General features: G+C 43.4%; 1 pseudogene; it reads right to left on the bottom strand.

Moving 5' to 3' along the window:
- Nucleotides 1-572: 572 nt before the first annotated feature.
- Nucleotides 573-15308, bottom strand: LOC119279253 (annotated as a pseudogene).
- Between the last annotated feature and the right edge of the window lie 3386 nt (nt 15309-18694).

The following is an 18694-nucleotide window of genomic DNA, read 5'->3' as shown; positions in this document are numbered from 1 at the left end:
TAATTGCATCTTTTTTAATAGAGCATATCTGACTTTTGTGTTTATGGTAATGACACAGAACTTGATTTTCAGAACAAAAAATGCACAATTCATAATTAATCAAATGGATACTACTTGTGTTGTAAAGAGATAAATATATAAGCATTTCCTATGTTAAAAACATATTAGTACATTAAAACCATTATACTTACCATTACCGAAATTAGCTCACTCGCTTTAGTTCCAGGATCATATGCTAACCTAAAGCGTAACAGCGTAAAGTTCTCCACTAGGTTACTAGCTATGGTACCAATATTAGTGTGACAAACTAACAAGATTACCACCATCAAACAGAAGTAGTTATTATTCCAACATGTGTACCATGAAAGGGTCTTAGCAGAATATCTTTTAATAGTTCAATGCTGGTGAATCATTTATTCTGATATCTAACATATCTAGTTCAATAATTTTCACAGTCAGGTATAAGGAGAAAATGTGGAACACCTAGAAAAAATGTCAAACACTATATACAAACAAGTGTGAGTGGAAGTGTGGAACTGAAAAACACATGAATGCAAATGTTTGTGTAAGGGTTAACCTTCAGTCTTTTGCATAGTATTGATGTAGTACTTGAAGTTGAAAAGCACATTACTAGCTCTCAAGCTGTGTGGAAAACAAAAAAATATCTGCTCAATTGGTCACATTGAAACGCAAATGCATTTGTAGAGATGAAAGTAAAAGCAAAGTGTCACACTAAGACTTGGCCAGACAATAGGTGCTTCGGTTAGGCTAAGGTCACACAAGAGCACAACAAACCTGAGCCGGTAGCCAAAACCTCACCACTAGGCACTAACATAAATTTGATATACTGACTCCATTCATTTACCTGCCGTTTCAGACATCTAAATCTATATAGATGGTACCAATACATGTTCGTGGAATCCACACAATTGGAACCATCCATCCAACTTTCACCGAATGATTTAGAATTTTAGTTGGACTTTCTTAGATTCAGCTTTAATTGCACAATAATCCTCTTAATAAACATCCATCTTATTTATTTTTCTCCTTCCTTAATTGTAAGTGAAATCCTAACCCCTCCTCTGATTTCTATTGTGTGCACCCACTCACTCTGCGCCTCTTCTCTCAACAACGATTTATGGGCAAGGTGACATATTTCCCCCCTCTTCTCCCCACGCACACATGCCCACTTCCCTCCTGATATTTGCCACCTTTGCGGCTCACCTACCAATCGCCCCCCACCGCGCGATGGCGCTGAGAACTTCTTTGTGTTTGCAATATGTTCATTTCATTTTGCATTATGTCCCTATGACCAATGCCATCACTTTCTTCAACTATATTTCAGGAAAGCCACTAAAAGTAATATAATGATCTGAAGGTATTTTCTACGGAAAATCTAGAACTATTATTTGAACATGACAAATCAGTATATATTTGTGTATATTAGCACCCAATTTAAAAGATAGACTCCATGCATTCTAAAACAACACCTAACAATGAACAGATCCATCTTAGCCCGCTCAACTGTCACAGATGTCCAGTTTTCACCCTCAACTATGAAACAAAACATTTAACAGCCTGTCCATGTTGGTGTTGCCACATTTGGTACATGACATCCACACACACATAAAATGTTCTCACCAAGCAGCAAGCTCAGCTGCGCTGACTGCAGAACAGTGGCCATCTACTAAACCGTGTCAAAAACTCAAAATAGATATCTTTGAACTAAGCTTTCCAAGCAAGCGAATGAAGTTACTCATGACTCTATTACAATAAATAGTGCTATAGATATGCATATACATGTAGTAGCGTTACCTTATGATATGTGGTAATGATAAAGGTGGGACACCACTTTATGAGTAACTACTATATGGAGATTCAGACATGTCTTTTGCACCAGCTTCTTGAGCAGATATGCCTACTTGGAGTTGATATGAACCCTGCAACAATAATACAAATCTCAGAGAAGCTAAGGAAGTAAATAACAGAACATACTGCAGTAAGGTGCCACCATCTTATATAGAAAATACTTACAACTTCAATGCAGAAACAATTATTAGATAAAAAATAAATTAATAGGGTTAAACTTACCGTAGCATCAACCTTATGAAAGCAAAATGTCAAGCAACTGTCCTCCTCCATAAATTTCGGCTGCATATATAAAAAGGAAAGGCAAGTAGATCAACATATAGAGTCAAGTACGGGCATCTTCGGTTCAAGGCTATCTTTGCTTAAGCAATGTGTGGCTTACCACAAAAGAGTGGCTAACAAAATTAAAGCCACAAGTGTGGCAAAAGATTGTGTCTATGACACATGGGCCATAGGTAGTTAAGTGTGTGGTAAAAAACGAGTATGTACCTCAAAATAATGTGGCTTGCCTACGGTTAAGCGTGGCAAGTTGTGCAAAATATTGTGTCTATGACACATGGGCGATATAGGTAGTCAAGTGTGTGGCAAAAAAAGAGTATGTACCTCAAAAAACTGTGGGTCCTATGGTTAAGTATGGCAAGTTGTGCAAAAGATTGTGTCTATGACACATAGGCCGTATAGGTAGTTATGTGTGGCAAAAAACAAGTATGTACCTCAAAAAACTGTGGCTTGCCTATGGTTAAGCATGGCAAGTTGTGACTTGGAACCAAACAACCCCTAAGATTGGCAAGTAGTTTCCACTACACTGCATATTCTCTCTCTTGATATAACAATTTTCTATTAAAAACAAAAAAGATAGCGAGTGAATTGAGTGAAACACATTTGCAGAATCACTGGAATTTCCATAAACTACAATTTCAACCTTTACTGTTAATGTTCATCTTATAATACGTTCAGTTATCTTGATGGAAATTGCACTACTAATTTGACGATTTTCCATCTAAACTTCTGGAATGGGATGTGCTAATTAATTGCAAGCACTACAGCCTTCTAGATAGCAGGAGGTACATGCGGTAGATCATCAATATTTAATGTACATGTGGCTAAGGTAATTTATTTAGTTGAAACATGTTTCAAGTGCTGCAAAAGGATTTTGCTTCATCCAACCTATGGTTAAATACTACAAAAAATTTGCAATGCATACAATAGGAACATTAAAGCTTAAAACCATGAGCAAGTTGAATTGGCATACCTCTAAGAAATTTGGGCTCATACTAACTGCAGAAGCCAACTCCACTGTATGTCCCAAATTTAAACTTACACAGTTCTCCAAAGATGAACCAAGTAGATCAATTGGTATTTTACCCCAGAAACATTTCCCTTCAAGCTCTGACAAAATGCATCACATACATGATAGTAAATAACTGCACTCAACAACACTACAAATTATAAGTGGTTTCTGAGATTCAATGTGTTCTTTACACTTCATTTCAGAAGGCACATGTGCTAGCTATACTAGCCAGTATGGGTGACTGACAATAACTATACCATAAAAGGAGATAAAATAATCTAAACTAATGGCATACATGGCCTAGTAGCCCCTTGTCAAAAAACAGATAATGCAATGTTTAAGGATACTTTTCATTTGATTCTCCTAACCACAGTAAAGTCGGTAAACACAGCCAGATATTGCTCACCTACACTTTGTTAAGTAGTTATCCATGGATTAAAGTAATGTGTGTTAACTATTTTTGGTTTCCAATTACTTTAATACTAATCTTCCATGCAAGAGAAGGTCTGGTAAGTTGCTGTTAGCTGTGAGATAGGTGGTTGCAAGGGTTGGATTGGTTTGGCCAAGAATATTGGGCATGAACTAGCTTAGCATACTGGGAGATAAACATAGTTTGATCACTGGTCTTCATTCTTGTCAGGAATTGGGCATTTGAGAATACAATTGTATCTTCCACCACATGTTAAGAACCAGTAACTGGCTAGTGGTAGCTCAACCTGTGTGGCACATATTTTGTGTGGTACCCATTTTGTGTGGCTATCTAAATGTCTTACTTGCTACTCCCTGTGTAAACTAATATAAGAGTGTTTGGATCACTACTTTAGTGATCTATAAATGCTCTTATATTAGTTTACGGAGGGAGTAAGTTTTAACATATTGTGTTAAACAACAGTAAGCATGCGCTTATTCTAGTAACTGCTTAGTATTTTTTTCACAAAATAACAACCACAAACTTACTTTGGAGAGCAGAGCCTTCCACATGGTCCACAGAGCAGTTATTTTCACCAAGATTTTCCCCAACTTGCCCTTCCGAAAATAAAAAGGGAATCAAATGTGATGGTGGTGAAGAAATGTAAAACCATAAACATCACATATGAAGCACATCATACCACAACTGATAAGGATAATGTTAAGGTTGCAAGATCGGGAGGTTGAAAAATTCTTGATGTATGGAGTTATGAATGTAGCTTTGGTGTGCCTTTATTACCAAATTCACTAAAAGCTGTAAGCAAACAAGCCCGACTGAATCGATATATCGGAGAATGCTGCAAAACCTTATGCATTAGTGAGATAATAGATCATTTGGTACAAAATGTTGCATGTGTGGAACTAAAAAAAGGCAGACTTACCCCTTCAAGCGAAATATTACTGGTAGGTGTACCCAACAGAACATAAAGAGGAAAGATATTCTGTTCTGGCAACTCAGTATTTGTACTTCGAGATAGTGATACCGTTATCTGAATCCTACATCCATAGCACAAAAACTGATCAGTATTTACACGATAACTAGACAATTAAATCCAAAAGTGGCTAGTACATAGTTTAACGGACATTACACATGAGAACTTAATAACCTGAGCCTTGTTTGGCCAAGCTACCATTTCAGCTTCTACTAGGGTGCATAGATAAAAAAGGCACGCTTAAGCGCGCCTAGGCTCTAGGCGTTGGCAAAATGCATTGCGCATAACTACGCTTAATCTGTGCATAATTGCATATAAGCATGCGCTTTGGTCAATAAAGTGCAAGGCGGTGGCAAAATGCACAATTAACGCCTAGCGCTTTTTTGAACTATGCTAGGGTGTGTTTGGTTTTGGGGCATGGGGTGGAATGTCACGGGTTGGTTCTGCACCTGGACTGGTTCTTGTGTTTGGTCTGAGAAGAAAATGGAATGGAGTGATTACCCACAAGTGGATATACCCCTCCGATGCCAAACCAACAGATTCCTCCAAATCGGTGGAGTCACGTGGTTCCTCGTCTATTAGCAATAAAAATACAAATAAAATGAGCTCATCTCACTGCCATGTCTCTCACACCCTCGTACCTCACCCCCTTGATCTATGGAGGAGCACCACCTAGGGCCACAGCGGCAGGCCGCAGTCATTCTCCGGTAGGAGGAGGCACAAGCCACTGAGAATCTCGAGCGAAGCCTGAGGCCACCATCGCTCTCAGATTCCTACACAGAGAGCTGAGGCGGGCGTAGGAGTGGTGCTTGCATCACAGGCGACTATCAAAACTCTCTTGACGGCTAACCAGAGCGGGACGGTGGTGGTTTCGAGCTGTTGGGCTGACGAATTTTTCTCTACGAAGAACCATACTTTTTTGCGAATACCAAGAGTCATACTTGAATAAACATCATGTGTATAGTACACACACTAAAGTTCCATAGATCACAAATGTACCAAATGTGTAATACAATATATAGTACCACCTCTGTTTCAAATACCAGGCATATTAAGTTTTAGTAGAATAAACATTTGACCAGGAATTAAACTATTACTATGTAACAATTGTGCTACAAAAACATAACCACAAATTTGTGCTTTAGAAGATGAGTCTAATGATATCAATTTCAGTCCACAAAATTGTGCTTTAGAAGATGGGTCGACGTCTAATGTAACGCTCATGCTAGGATCACACTGTGCGTGAGTGTGTGACCCCTCCGACATGACATGTCTGGAAAAATATCCTAACCCTAACACAGAGCGCCTCACTCATGTGTATCGCATGTAGGAAAACCCCTGGCAAGATCCCAGTCATGCCATGTCACCGTCAGCATGTCGTTCTTTTGCCAGCCATACCCCGGTTCGATTGGACTAAAATTGATCCGCTTTGCCAAATTAAGGAAGGAAGATGCATGATTTGCAAGGTGGCATGCCTAAGTGTTTCCACTTGCCAAGTTTGTCTACATCTGATGCATTTCTTTTCTACTTTTTATGATCATGTATGTGCTAACTGTTGCATAGCCAACGTAGGCAATGGCATTCGGAAGGGAAATTATCAATCCAGTTAGTTTCCAAATGACTAAATAAGCATTAAGAATAATGAAAAAAATCATACTACGTTCTTCAAATTATTGGGTGGAGTAGGATCTACTACTTTGTTCAAAGCATTTCCAATTTGATTAAACTCTAATCGCAATAACCTTAAGGAATCAGCAAAGTACATAATAGTGAAGTCTCTGCAATTCGCAAATAAAAAAAGTGAAGTGTTCGCTATGTAAAAAAGAAAATATGTTTTGAAACAGGATAGTCCTTTCTTTTTCTCGACATATCGGATTTGGATCACAACAATTCTGAGTGTCAGCATGTTCTGCAGTAGAGTCAAAGTGTGTACCTCTTTTTTCGGCTTGCATGTATCTTGTAATGAAGGCATCTTTGCAGAAAAGCGGGCTGTAAAAGTCAGTGAGAGATCATTGGTATTTCAAATCACTTGCACATGATGGTTATGTGATAAACACATGTGATTCATGTCACCTATACTTTGTTAAGTAGTTATCCATGGATTAAAGGAATGGTTGTTAACTATTTTTGATTTCCAACGACTGTAATAGTAATCTTCCATGCAAGAGATAGGTGGTTGCAAGAGTTGGATTTGTTTGGCCAAAAATATTGGGCATGAACTAGCTTAGCATACTGGGAGATAAACATAGTTTGATCACTAGTCTTCATTCTTGTCAAGAAATGGGCATTTGAGAACACAATTGTATCTTCCACCACATGATAAGTGTTGGATAATCAGTAACTAACTTTCTATGAGTGCCAAAGGCCAATACATATACATGTGAGGTAAAGTGCAGAAAACCCCTTATACACTGGGGATATATAGAAAAGTGGCTATACACATCTAACTCCCCCCCTCCTCAAACTCATGGTGGATAAACAACAGTGAGTTTGGAGAGAAAAAAGTCATGCTACACTCAAGTTTGTGCCTTGGTGAAGAAGTCCACCAACTGTAAGTCAGAAGGCAGATAGTGAAGCGCGAGAGTCTGATCATGTACAGCAGTTGATGAGCTCATGCTTCACTGGGTCACGTGCAATACCGATAGCACCGGTACTGTCTGACAGTAAGGTAACCATTGTAACCAGATCACCTCAGCCGTTAACATAGCCATCGCTCGCAACTCAGCCTCTGTACTCGAGCGAGAAACTGCAGTCTGTTTCTTTGTCTTCCATGCAATAAGAGAGCCACCAAGAAAAACACAATAAGCAGACAACGAGCGGCTATCAGAGGGATCACTAGCCCAGGTAGCATCAGAGTAGGCCTAGAGTTCGAGAGAGCTGGAGTGGGGAAAGAAAAGGCAATGAGAGATCATGCCATGAATATATCATAGAACACAGAGAAATGACTATAGTGGACAAAAGTGGGGGATGAAACAAATTAACTGAGGATGTGGACAGGATAGGAGATGTCAGGACGCATAACACCAAGATAGACAAGACTCCCAATGAGGTGACGATAGAAAGTGGGATTGGGAAGAGGGTCACCGGCAGAAGCAAGAAGCTGAACGTTGAGCTCCATAGGAGTCACAACAGTGTGCTCATCTCTGAGAGCGACACGAGCAAGAAGATCCTGAATATATTTTTCTTGGGAGATGTAGAAGCCATCAGAGGTCGAGGAAATGTTAGTCCCAAGAAAATAGGAAAGTGGACCAAGATCAGACATGAGGAACTGGTCACGAAGGCGAGCCTTAAAAAAGGCAATGTAGTCAGAGTCGTCACCAGTGATGATCATGTCATCACTCTATAGAAGGAGAAGAGTTCAACCACGAGGAGAGGCAGGATCATGATGACTTGGCGAGAAGCCAGCAGCAGTCACCATAGAGGCGAACCGCTCGAACCAGGAGCGGGGGGGCCTGTTTAAGATGATAGAGGGAGCATTGAAGGCGGCAGACCATACATCAGAAGCATAGTACCCCGAGGGTGGCTGAATGTAGACCTCCTCCAGCAACTCACCATTGAGAAAAGCATTCTAGACGTTAGGTTGAGACACATACCGATGACAAACAGAAGCCACATCAAGGAGAGTGCGGATAGTGGTCATGTGGGCCCCAGGAGCAAAAGTCTCATCATAATCGCGACCCCGCTCCTGTTGAAAACCACGAGAAACAAGACGAGCTTTGTAGTGCTCAAGAGTACCATCGGAGCGAGTCTTGATCTTATAGACCCACTTGTACGTGATGGGATGGACACTGGAAGGCAGGGAAACAAGATCCCATGTGCCAGAGCGCTCAAGGGCAGCAAGCTCCTCAGCCATCGCAAGTTGTCATTCAGGCTAAGTCATGGCAACCTGATAGGAAGTGGTCTCGACAACAACAGAAAGACCGTACCGGTCTGGAGAGTAGTGGTCAGGCGAAGGACGAGGCCCGACGTGGAGGTTATGGACCAGAGTGGGCATGAGGGGAGGCGTGCCGGAAGTGGAAAGCACGGTCGGAGAAGCATCCTCAATATGAGGCCAACGAGTGTAGTGGAGATGAAATGGAGAAAGAGGGCGCTGGACTGGAGATGATGGGGGAGAGGTGAATGATGAGGATGGGGAGGAGGATGGAGGTGAAGGTTATGGTGGTGGGGAAGTAGAAGGAGTGAGATGTGCCGAAGAGAGGGGGAGGACAGGAGGCAAATAGGGGGGTATCAGGAAGAAGAAGAAAAGAAAGATCGTCCATAGAGAAGCTCGAGGAAGAAGGACGTGGGTACTAAGAACGAGACTCGTCAAAAGTCACATCACACGAAATGCGTAGGGAACGACCAACAGGATGCCAACAACGATAGCCCTTGTGCTCATCACTGTAGCCAAGGAAAACACACTCAACTGACTAAACCGTCAGTTTGGTGCTTTCTCGCGGGGCAAGAAGGACATAGCACACACATCCAAACATACGAAGAGCCGAGTAGTCATGAGAATGACCAGTGAGATAGTGCATAGGAATACCACCCTGCAGAGCTGTCGAAGGCTGAATGTTGATGAGATAGGTGGATGCATAAACGGCCTGAGCCCAAAAGTGGGTGGAAGGGAAGCGGCGATCATCAGTGCACGAGCCGTCTCGAGCAGATGACGATGATTGCACTCTGCAATGCCATTTTGAGCATGAGCACCAGGACACGAGAACTGGGCAAGAGTACTCTGTTCCACGAGAAAACCATGTAGCATCTGGGAGATGTACTCTCCAGCTAAGTCAGCACGAAGAGTACAAATAGGCATGGAAAACTAGGTCTGAACCATGGCAGCAAATCGTCTGTATATAGAGGGAACCTCACTACGAGATTTGATGAGTAGAGCCAAGTGTAGCGAGAGAAATCATCAATAAACACAACATAGTAGCGATGACCACCTTTCGAATCAAAGGGAGCAGGAGCCCAGACATCAGAATGAACTAAGTCAAACGGACACTGAGATACCGACTCACTAGTAGGATAAGGTAACTGGGTTTGTTTGCCAAGTCTACAACCATTACAATGTAAAGAAACATCTCAAGAGACAGACCTTAAGACGTCCTAACGCACCAATGATGACAAGCGAGAAACACATATGTGACCAAGGCGATGATGCCACTGCTGGAAGGACGCAGACAAGGAGGCAACAAGAGCATGAGAACTGGCAGAAGTGATGGCAGTGGAAGGAACACAAAGCCAGTCAACCTCCCAAAGGCCCTCTGACTCACGGCGCAGGGGCCAGCACCAACCAAAGCCTTGGTGTGACGATCCTGAATGGAACAAGAGTCGATATCAAGAATGAAACGACAACCAGAATCAGTAAGTTGGGCAGTCGAAAAAAGATTCATGGTAAGGCGGGGAACATGTGAAACACTAGGAAGAGAGAATGATGGAGTAGAAAGAATACCACGACTAGCAACAAGAAGAGATGTGTCATCAATAGTAAGAACATTAATAGGAGAATCAAGAGGTCAAAGCGAAGACAAAGCTGAAGAATCAGAAGACATATGAAAGGAAGCTCCAGAATCTAGAACCCACGAAGATGTACCTGGCAGTGAAGGTGCCGGCGGTGGTGGGGGGTGTGGATGCAGTCACAATAGCGGCAGAACCAATCAACAAAGATCCTGAGGGAGTCAAAAGACGCCTGAGCTGCACAATGTCCTAGTCAGTGAGTGACGGAGTCGAGGAAGAGCTAGGAGTCCCACTAGAAGAGGCGTGCCTATGGTCTCGCTTCTTCTCACGACAATCAGACTCTGGGTGACCAGGTCGAGAGCAGTAGTCATAGAAGGTGTCACAAAGCGACCGACCCTTCTCAAGATAGAAAGGGTGACCCACCCCCTGAAGGTGTGGGCATGAGCGGTGGAGCGGTGAGACGAGCAAAGGACACAGGAGCTCCGACAGCCAACACAGAGGGAACCACAAGAAAAACCAGCAGAGCGAAGCCAAGTCTCCTCATCCCGAAGTTCAGCAAGCACCTCTGAGATAGGAACACGTCCACGAGCAAGCAAGTGGGCACGTCGACGCTCAAACTCAGAGCGAAGTCGAGATAAGAACTCACGGACACGCTAAAACTCCAGATCAGACCGCATAGTCTGACAGCAGCCCCAAGCTCCACAAACAACTGACTGAAGCGAGTCAAGCTGGCACTAGATGGCAGACATCTGCATGTAGAACTCATCAACAGAAGAGTCACCCTGCTAAAGAGCGTCCTCCTCACGCACCATAGATAAGTAGAGAGCATCACTCGAGGGCTGATAGCGTTGATAGAGATACGACTACATCGCTGCAACAGCGTCGAGGCCCATGAACTCCGAAGCAAACTGAGGGAGGACACTTGAAGGGAGGACAGCAGCAGCTCGAGCATCATCATTGCACCACTGAGTGTAAGCACACAGATCATCACGGTAGACAAAGAGAGCATCTAAATAAGCTGATACCTGGTGATCATAAGCATCATCCGCAGCAGCATCGAGAGCCTTGGCTGCATCCCAGTCATCCTGGGAAGCAGCAGTAGCAAGAACAGGCGGCACCGGCGGGATAGGGGCCACTGGAGCAACAGGGCAAGGTGGACAGGGAACCTCGCCAGAGAGAACGCCCCATAGAAGAAGCCTGCGCATATGGATGCGCATGAAACCCACAAACTCAGCATAGTTGGTGCCATCGAAGATCACCGAGCACCGAAGAACAACAATGTAGCCCGAAGAAGAAATGAGGAGCCTTTTTTTGTAGTCAACAGATGCAGGGATCCCGATATAGATCAATCAGGATCGAGGCTCACGAGGCCTAGGCACGCCGGGAGGCGTACGAGCCAGGCGGGAGGCAACCCAGTCGCCCTGGTCGCCAGGCCAGGAGAAGCCGACCTGGGCAGCTGAACGGGACGGGCTGAGGCTGCGGCGACCATACTGGGCGGCGGCCAGACTGGGCAGAGCAGGGAAGGCGGGGTGGAGCGGCAGTGAGACAGGGCAGTGTTGCGGCGGCAGGATGGGGAGGAGCAACGGCCACGGGATGGAGAGGAACAATGGCCCGACGGGGCGGAGCCGCGGCAGCCGGACGAGGTAGGGCAGCCGCCGGACGGGGCGGAGCTGCAGCGAAGCTGAGGAAGAGGAGGCATATGGGCGACCAGAGACGGCCGGTGGTGGCCGGAGACTAGGTACAAGGTGCACGGAGTTGCGTCGTGCGGGGGGAAAGGGCTAACCTAGCATCGTGTACCATGTTGGATAATCACTCTGAGGGCCAAAGGCCAATATATGTACTTGTGAGGTAAAGTGCAGAAAACCCTTATACACTGGGGATATACAGAAAAGGGGCTATACACATCTAACAATAAGCAACAATAACTGGCTAGTGGTAGCTCAACCTGTGTGGCACACATTTTGTGTGGCTATCTAAATGTCTTACATGCTAATCCCTCCGTAAACTAATATATATTGTTTAGATCACTACTTTAGTGATCTATAAACGCTCTTTTATTAGTTTATGGAGGGAGTAAGTTTTAACGTATTGTGTTAAACAACGGTAAGCATGCGCTTATTCTAGTAACTGTTTAGTATTTTTTTCACACAATAACAACCACAAACTTACTTTGGAGAGCAGAGCCTTCCACATGGTCCACAGAGGAGTTATCTTCACCAAGATTTTCCCCAACTTGCCCTTCCGAAACTAAAAATGGAACAATATGTGATGGTGGTGAAGAAATGTAAAACCATAAACATTACATGTGAAGTACATCATACCACAGCTGATAAGGATAATGTTAAGGTTGCAAGCTCGGGAGGTTGATAAATTCTTGATGTCTGGAATTATGAATGTAGCTTTGGTGCGACCTTTATTACCGAATTCACTAAAACCTGTAAGCCAACAAGCCCGACTGAATCGATATATCGGAGAATGCTGCAAAACATTATGCATTAGTGAGATAAGAGATCATTTGGTACAAAATGTTGCATGTGTGGAACTAAAATAAGGCAGACTTATCCCTTCAAGCGAAATATTACTGGTAGGTGTAGCCAACATAACATAAAGAGGAAAGATATTCTGTTCTAGCAACTCCATATTTGTATTTCGAGATAGTGATACCTTTACCTGAATCCTACATCCATAGCACAAACACTGATCGGTATTTACACAATGAATAGACAATTAAATCCAAAAGTGGCTAGTACATAATTTAACATACATTACACCTGAGAACTCAATCACTTGGGCCTTGTTTGGCCAAGCTACTATTTCAGCTTCTACTAGGGTCAGGGTGTGTTTGGTTTTGGGGCATGGGGTGGAATGTCACAGGTTGGTTCTGCACCTGGCACTGGTTCTTGTGTTTGGTTTGAGAAGAAACTGGAACAGATTGATTCCCCACAAGTGGATATACCACTCCGATACCAAACCAACAGATTCCTCCAAATCGGTGGAATCACATGGTTCCTCGTCTTTTAGCGATAAAAATACAAATAAAATGAACTCATCTCACTGCCATGTCTCTCGCACCCTCATACCTCACACCCTTGATTTGTCGAGGAGCACCACCCAGGGCCACATAGGCAGGCCGTAGTCATTCTCTGACGGGAGGGGGCATAAGCCACTGAGAATCTCGAACGGAGGCTGAGGCCACCATCGCTCTCAGATTCCTACACAGTGAGCTGAGGCATGCCTAGGAGTGGTGCTTGGCATCACAGGCGACTATCAAAACTCTCTTGACGGCTTACCAGAGTGGCACGATGGTGGTTTCGAGCTGTTGGGTGGACAAATTTGTCGAGGGCCATGAGAAAAGGTAGCGAATTGTTAAATCCCGGGTACACCGTAAACTAAAGTACTTCACTTTGCTCTACGAAGAACCATACTTTTTTTGGCGAGTACCAAGAGCCATACTTGAATAAACATGATGTGTATAGTACACACACTAAAGTTCCATAGATCACAAATGTACCAAATGTGTAATACAATATATAGTACCACCTCTGTTTCAAATAACAGGCGTATTAAGTTTCAGTAGAACAAACATTTGACCATGAATTATTCTATTACTATGTAACAATTGTGCTACAAAAACATAACCACAAATTTGTGATTTAGAAGATGAGTCAAATATTATCAATTTCAGTCCACAAAATTGTACTTTAGAAGATGGGTCTAATGTAATGCTCATGCTAGAATCACACTATGCGTGAGTGTGTGACCCCTCCGACATGACCTATCTGGAAAAATATCCTAACCCTAACATAGAGCGCCACACTCATGTGTATCGCATGTAGAAAAACCCCTAGCAAGATCCCAGACATGACATGTCACCGCCAGCATGTCGTTCTTTTGCCTGCCATACCCCGGTTCGATTGGACTAAAATTGATCCGATTTGCCAATTAAGGGAGGCAGATGCATGATTTGCAAGGTGGCATGCCTAAGTATTTCCACTTGCCAAGTTTATCGACTTCTGATGCATTTCTCTTCTACTACTTTTTATGATCATGTATGTGCTAAGGGTTGCATAGCCAACCTAGGAAGTGGCATTCGGAAGGGAAATTATCATACCAATTAGTTTCCAAATGACTAAATAAGCATTAAGAATAATGAAAAAATCATACTACGTTCTTCAAATTATTTGGTGGAGTAGGATCTACGGTTTGATACTACTGTGTTCAAAGCATTTCCAATTTGATTCAACTCTAATCATAATGACCTTATGTACGCAGTTCCAAGAGAGCTAAAGGAATCAGCAAAGTACATAATTGTGAAGTCTTTGCAATTCGCAAATAAAAAATAGTGAAGTGTCCGCTATGTAAAAAAAGAAAATACATTTTTAAACAGGACAGTCCTTTCTTTTTCTCGAAATATTGGATTTGGAGCACAACAATTTTGAGTGTCAGCATGTTCTATAGTTGAGTCAAAGTGTGTACCTCTTTTTTGGGCTTGCATGTATCTTGTAACGAAGGCATCTTTGCAGAATAGCAGGCTGTAAAAGTCAGTGAGAGATCATTGGTATATCAAATCACTTGCACATGATGGTTATGTGATAAACACATGTGATTCATGTCAAATGAAGCTGCAAAACTAAGATGGAACTTACATTTCTAATGGCTCGCCGCTGAATGATATTGTAGAGCTCAACTGGCTTGCAGTACAACGCGGAATGTTCTTCAGCAGCAAGCTGCTCATCTGGAGATAATCGAGCTCTCAGCTGTTGCTGGCACATCTGGTTTGCAGACTGAGGGTAACTGAATTCATACCCAGCGTCCCTGCATGTATGCAGCACCAACATCAAAAGTAGAAGATACATTCATCTCATCTACTATTAAGATCAAGAAAAACATCTACCATATATACATGAGTGCATACCTGCAATGCAGCTGAACAATTATAGAACAACTAAGCTACTTATCAGAATCTGGATACAACCAAGGTGGGCCACATTGATTTCCAGTGATTAATTGTTGGAAATAAAATGGCCAATTACTAGTTTCCAGGTGCAACCAGCCGACATAGGTTACCAACCAGGGATGAGTCAATATACAATACTCATTTATTAATTTCCAAATGCAACCAAGGTAAGCTATGAACATTGTACCTATTTTATTTTTTCTCCTGGGTTGCCCACACAGACATGACCAGGCAAATTCGACACAACTAAAGTAACAAGTAGCACGAGTATAGCATAAGCACAGCAATAACAAAATAGGTTAGGGGGAGAGGCGTACGTTGCGTCCCAGTTAGGTAAAGGTAGGCCAGGCATCCTCCTCGCTATCGCCGAGCGCCTCAGGGTCGCAGACGGGTGGATTTAGCAAGGGGCATCAACCGGCGGGGACTGGTCTAGATGGTGCGCCGACACACCATAAATTTGTAGAGGTTAAAATTAGTTAGGGTTCGATTTGAGTGATAATAATCACTGGATGACAGAAATCGCGGTCATACCTCAAAGACCGATGTCGAAGCTCGCGGACGGGGTGGGGAGAGCAGGGACTGCGATGGCGGCGGTGTCGGGGCGTGCCAGTGGTGGCAACGTTCCGGTCGTGAGGCATCGGCGACGGCCCGGCGGTGGATAGAGATTTAGATCCACATTGGGCCGGAAGGGAGCACCAGACGAAGAAGAAATTAGGTTTTCCTTTTCCTCTTTAATTTATCAGCTACCTCCGAGCCTCCGTGTCGATTCGAGAATTTGAGCCGTGCGATCATAATGGTGAACGTATCGGAAGCATTTGCTTTTCCAAACCTCCACGTCGATTCGAGACTTTGAGCCGTCCGATCATAATCGTGGACGCATCGGAAGGATCTGCTTTTTCGAGCCTCCACGTCGATGTGAGAATTTGAGCCATCCGATCGTAATCGTGAACATACCAGAAGCCTATGTTTTTTCACAAGGCATTTCTTTCCTTATTCGCGTCATTTCACATTAGACGCTAGCTGACTGGCCCAACTTATCATCATTATTACTCTACAAACTGATCCAGAGGCCCTATAGTGAACCGGTCCAACATGCCATGGGCCTCACACCACATAACCGCAGAGTGACACAGCCCTGTGACCACTTCTAAGATTCTCCCGGCCCGACGAGCACCCACGGCGATGTTTCCGCACTGAACCGCATCATCTGCTTGCAGCGTTGTATCCACGGTGATGGGGCTCCTAGTTCATACGTTTACTTCCTTCTTCTGCCGCAATTAATGCAAGATGGTAGTAGATGTGACGTGTGCGTTAACTATACCTTTTGATTTGCTTCATCTATCTATATAGCCTTTTGGTTATCCCATAATAGTTTTGTGTTTGTTTTTTCCTCCTATCAATCAGCAATGCCTTGTCTTCCATCCACCGCCACCTGAAGAGGAGATGTGACAACATCTATAGGTGGCAAGATCCACACATGTGGGGAACATTCTCACAAAGGTGTCACTGCACCGCTCGTTCCACATTCCATCACTAGCAGAGAAGCGTTGAGGGTCGAGGCGAACACGGCACACATCGATGAGGGGATGGTGTCGGTGTCAAAACTGGCGGATCTCGGGTAGGGGGGCCTAATTGTGGATCCTGGATCGATGGGGAACAAGGGACCCAGAACACGATATTTACCCAGGTTCGAGCCCTCTCTAAGATGTAATACCCTACATCCTTCTTGATTATATTGCTTGTGTATATGGGGATTACAGAGGTGATTGTCGGTGTCAAAACCGACGGATCTCGGGTAGGGGGTCCCGAACTGTGCGTCTAGGCAGATGGTAACAGGAGACAAGGGACACGATTTTTTTACCCAGGTTCGGGCCCTCTCGATGGAGGTAAAACCCAACTCCTGCTTGATTAATATTGATGATATGGGTAGTACAAGAGTGGATCTACCACGAAATCATAGAGGCTAAACCCTAGAAGCTAGCCTATGGTATGATTGTTGTTCGTCCTACAGACTAAAACTCTCCGGTTTATATAGACACCGGACACTACTAGGGAAAAGCCTATACACAGAAAGTTACTAGTAGCGGCGGTTAAAAACCCTCGCTACTGCTACTTACCAGTAGCGCAGGTTTTTAAACCTCGCTACTACTAAGTTGATAGCAGTAGCGCGGGTTTTTAACCCTCGCTACTACTAAGCAGTCTCTACCGTGCCCCCCAGGACATGCCATAGTAGTAGCACGGGTTTTTAAAACCTCGCTCCTAATAAGTTTGATAGTAGTAGCGTTGGTTTTTAGCCCTCGCTACTACTAAGTGGTGCCGTAGTAGTAGCGAGGGGGTAAAAAATCGCGCTACTACTAAAGGTCCCATTTTCAAACTCTACCCCCCCCTGTGGATCGCCTTTTCAGTTTTAAAAAAAATAAAAGAAAATGATGAAAATGTCAAAAAAATAAAAGAAAATAAGTTTCCCATGTGATATGTGGTCTAGTTGTTGGGAAAATTTGCAAATATGAATTTCGACTTTATTTGCAAAGTCTCTTGAGAATTTGTAAAAATGGGCATAACTTTTGCATGCTAACTCGGATGAAAACGTTTTTTATATGAAAAATCATCTACTCGAAAATCATGAAAAACCTAACAGAAAAAACCTAACAAAAAAAAGTTACGGGGCTTTTAAGATCTAGAGTGGAAAAAGTCGAAAAAATTTCAAACTGTGTGGTCAAACTGTGGTCAAACAATGGTCAAACTAATTATTCTAGAATATTAGTGTTACTAAATAATTATTTTAGTTTTTTTGAATTTTGGTCAAATCTGGTCAAACTATGGCCAAACTGTGGTCAAATTGTGGTCAAACTAATTATTCAAGAAATATTAGTGTTACTAATTTTTAAGAACAATAGTTTCAAACTCAAATAGTGAAATGTGTGACTTCATTCTCAAGCTAAATTCCTGAGGTTAATAGGATTGACATCTTACTATTGTCAGGAAAACAACAAGTGCAGACTTGGAAACGAGGGAGAATAGAACCCAGAAGTTAAGCGTGATTAGGCTGGAGTAGTGAGAGGATGGGTGACCGTCCGGGAAGTTAGATGATTTGAAATGATGAGGGGTGATTAGAGATTAAATTGTGCAGCGATGAGGGGTGATTAGAGAATTGAGGTTAAAATAATTCAAAAATTTGCAAATTAGGGGAAAAAATCGAATTATTTTTTTGAAAAAATTCAAAAAAAAACTCGCGCTGGTAGTAGTAGCGCGGGTTTTTACCCACGCTACTACTAAAGGACGTAGTAGTAGCGCGAGTGGCACCCGCGCTACTTCTATAAGTTAGTTGTAGCGCCTTATTAGTAGCGCCGGCCCCCGCGCTGCTAATAGGCCCAAAACCCGCGCTGCTGCTAGGCTTTTCCCTAGTAGTGGGAGAGGGCTAGGGTTACACAGAGTCGGTTACAATGGGAGGAGATCTTCATATCGTATCGCCAAGGTTGCCTTCCACGCCAAGGAAAGTCCCATCCGGACACGGGACGGAGTCCTCAATCTTGTATCTTTATAGTCCGGGAGTCCGGCCAAATATCATAGTCCGGCCATCCGGACACCCCCTAATCCGGGACTCCCTCAGTAGCCCCTGAACCAGGCTTCAATGACGACGAGTCCAGCGCGCAAGTTGTCTTCGGCATTGCAAGGCGGGTTCCTCCCCCGAATACTTCATAGAAGATGCTGAACACCACGATAGTGTCCGGCTCTGCA

This window comes from Triticum dicoccoides, chromosome 3B, assembly GCF_002162155.2.
Source record: "Triticum dicoccoides isolate Atlit2015 ecotype Zavitan chromosome 3B, WEW_v2.0, whole genome shotgun sequence".
In the NCBI taxonomy this organism is placed as follows: Eukaryota; Viridiplantae; Streptophyta; class Magnoliopsida; order Poales; family Poaceae; genus Triticum; species Triticum dicoccoides.
Note: the sequence above shows the minus strand (reverse complement) of the source record. Positions and strands in the feature narration are given on the sequence as shown.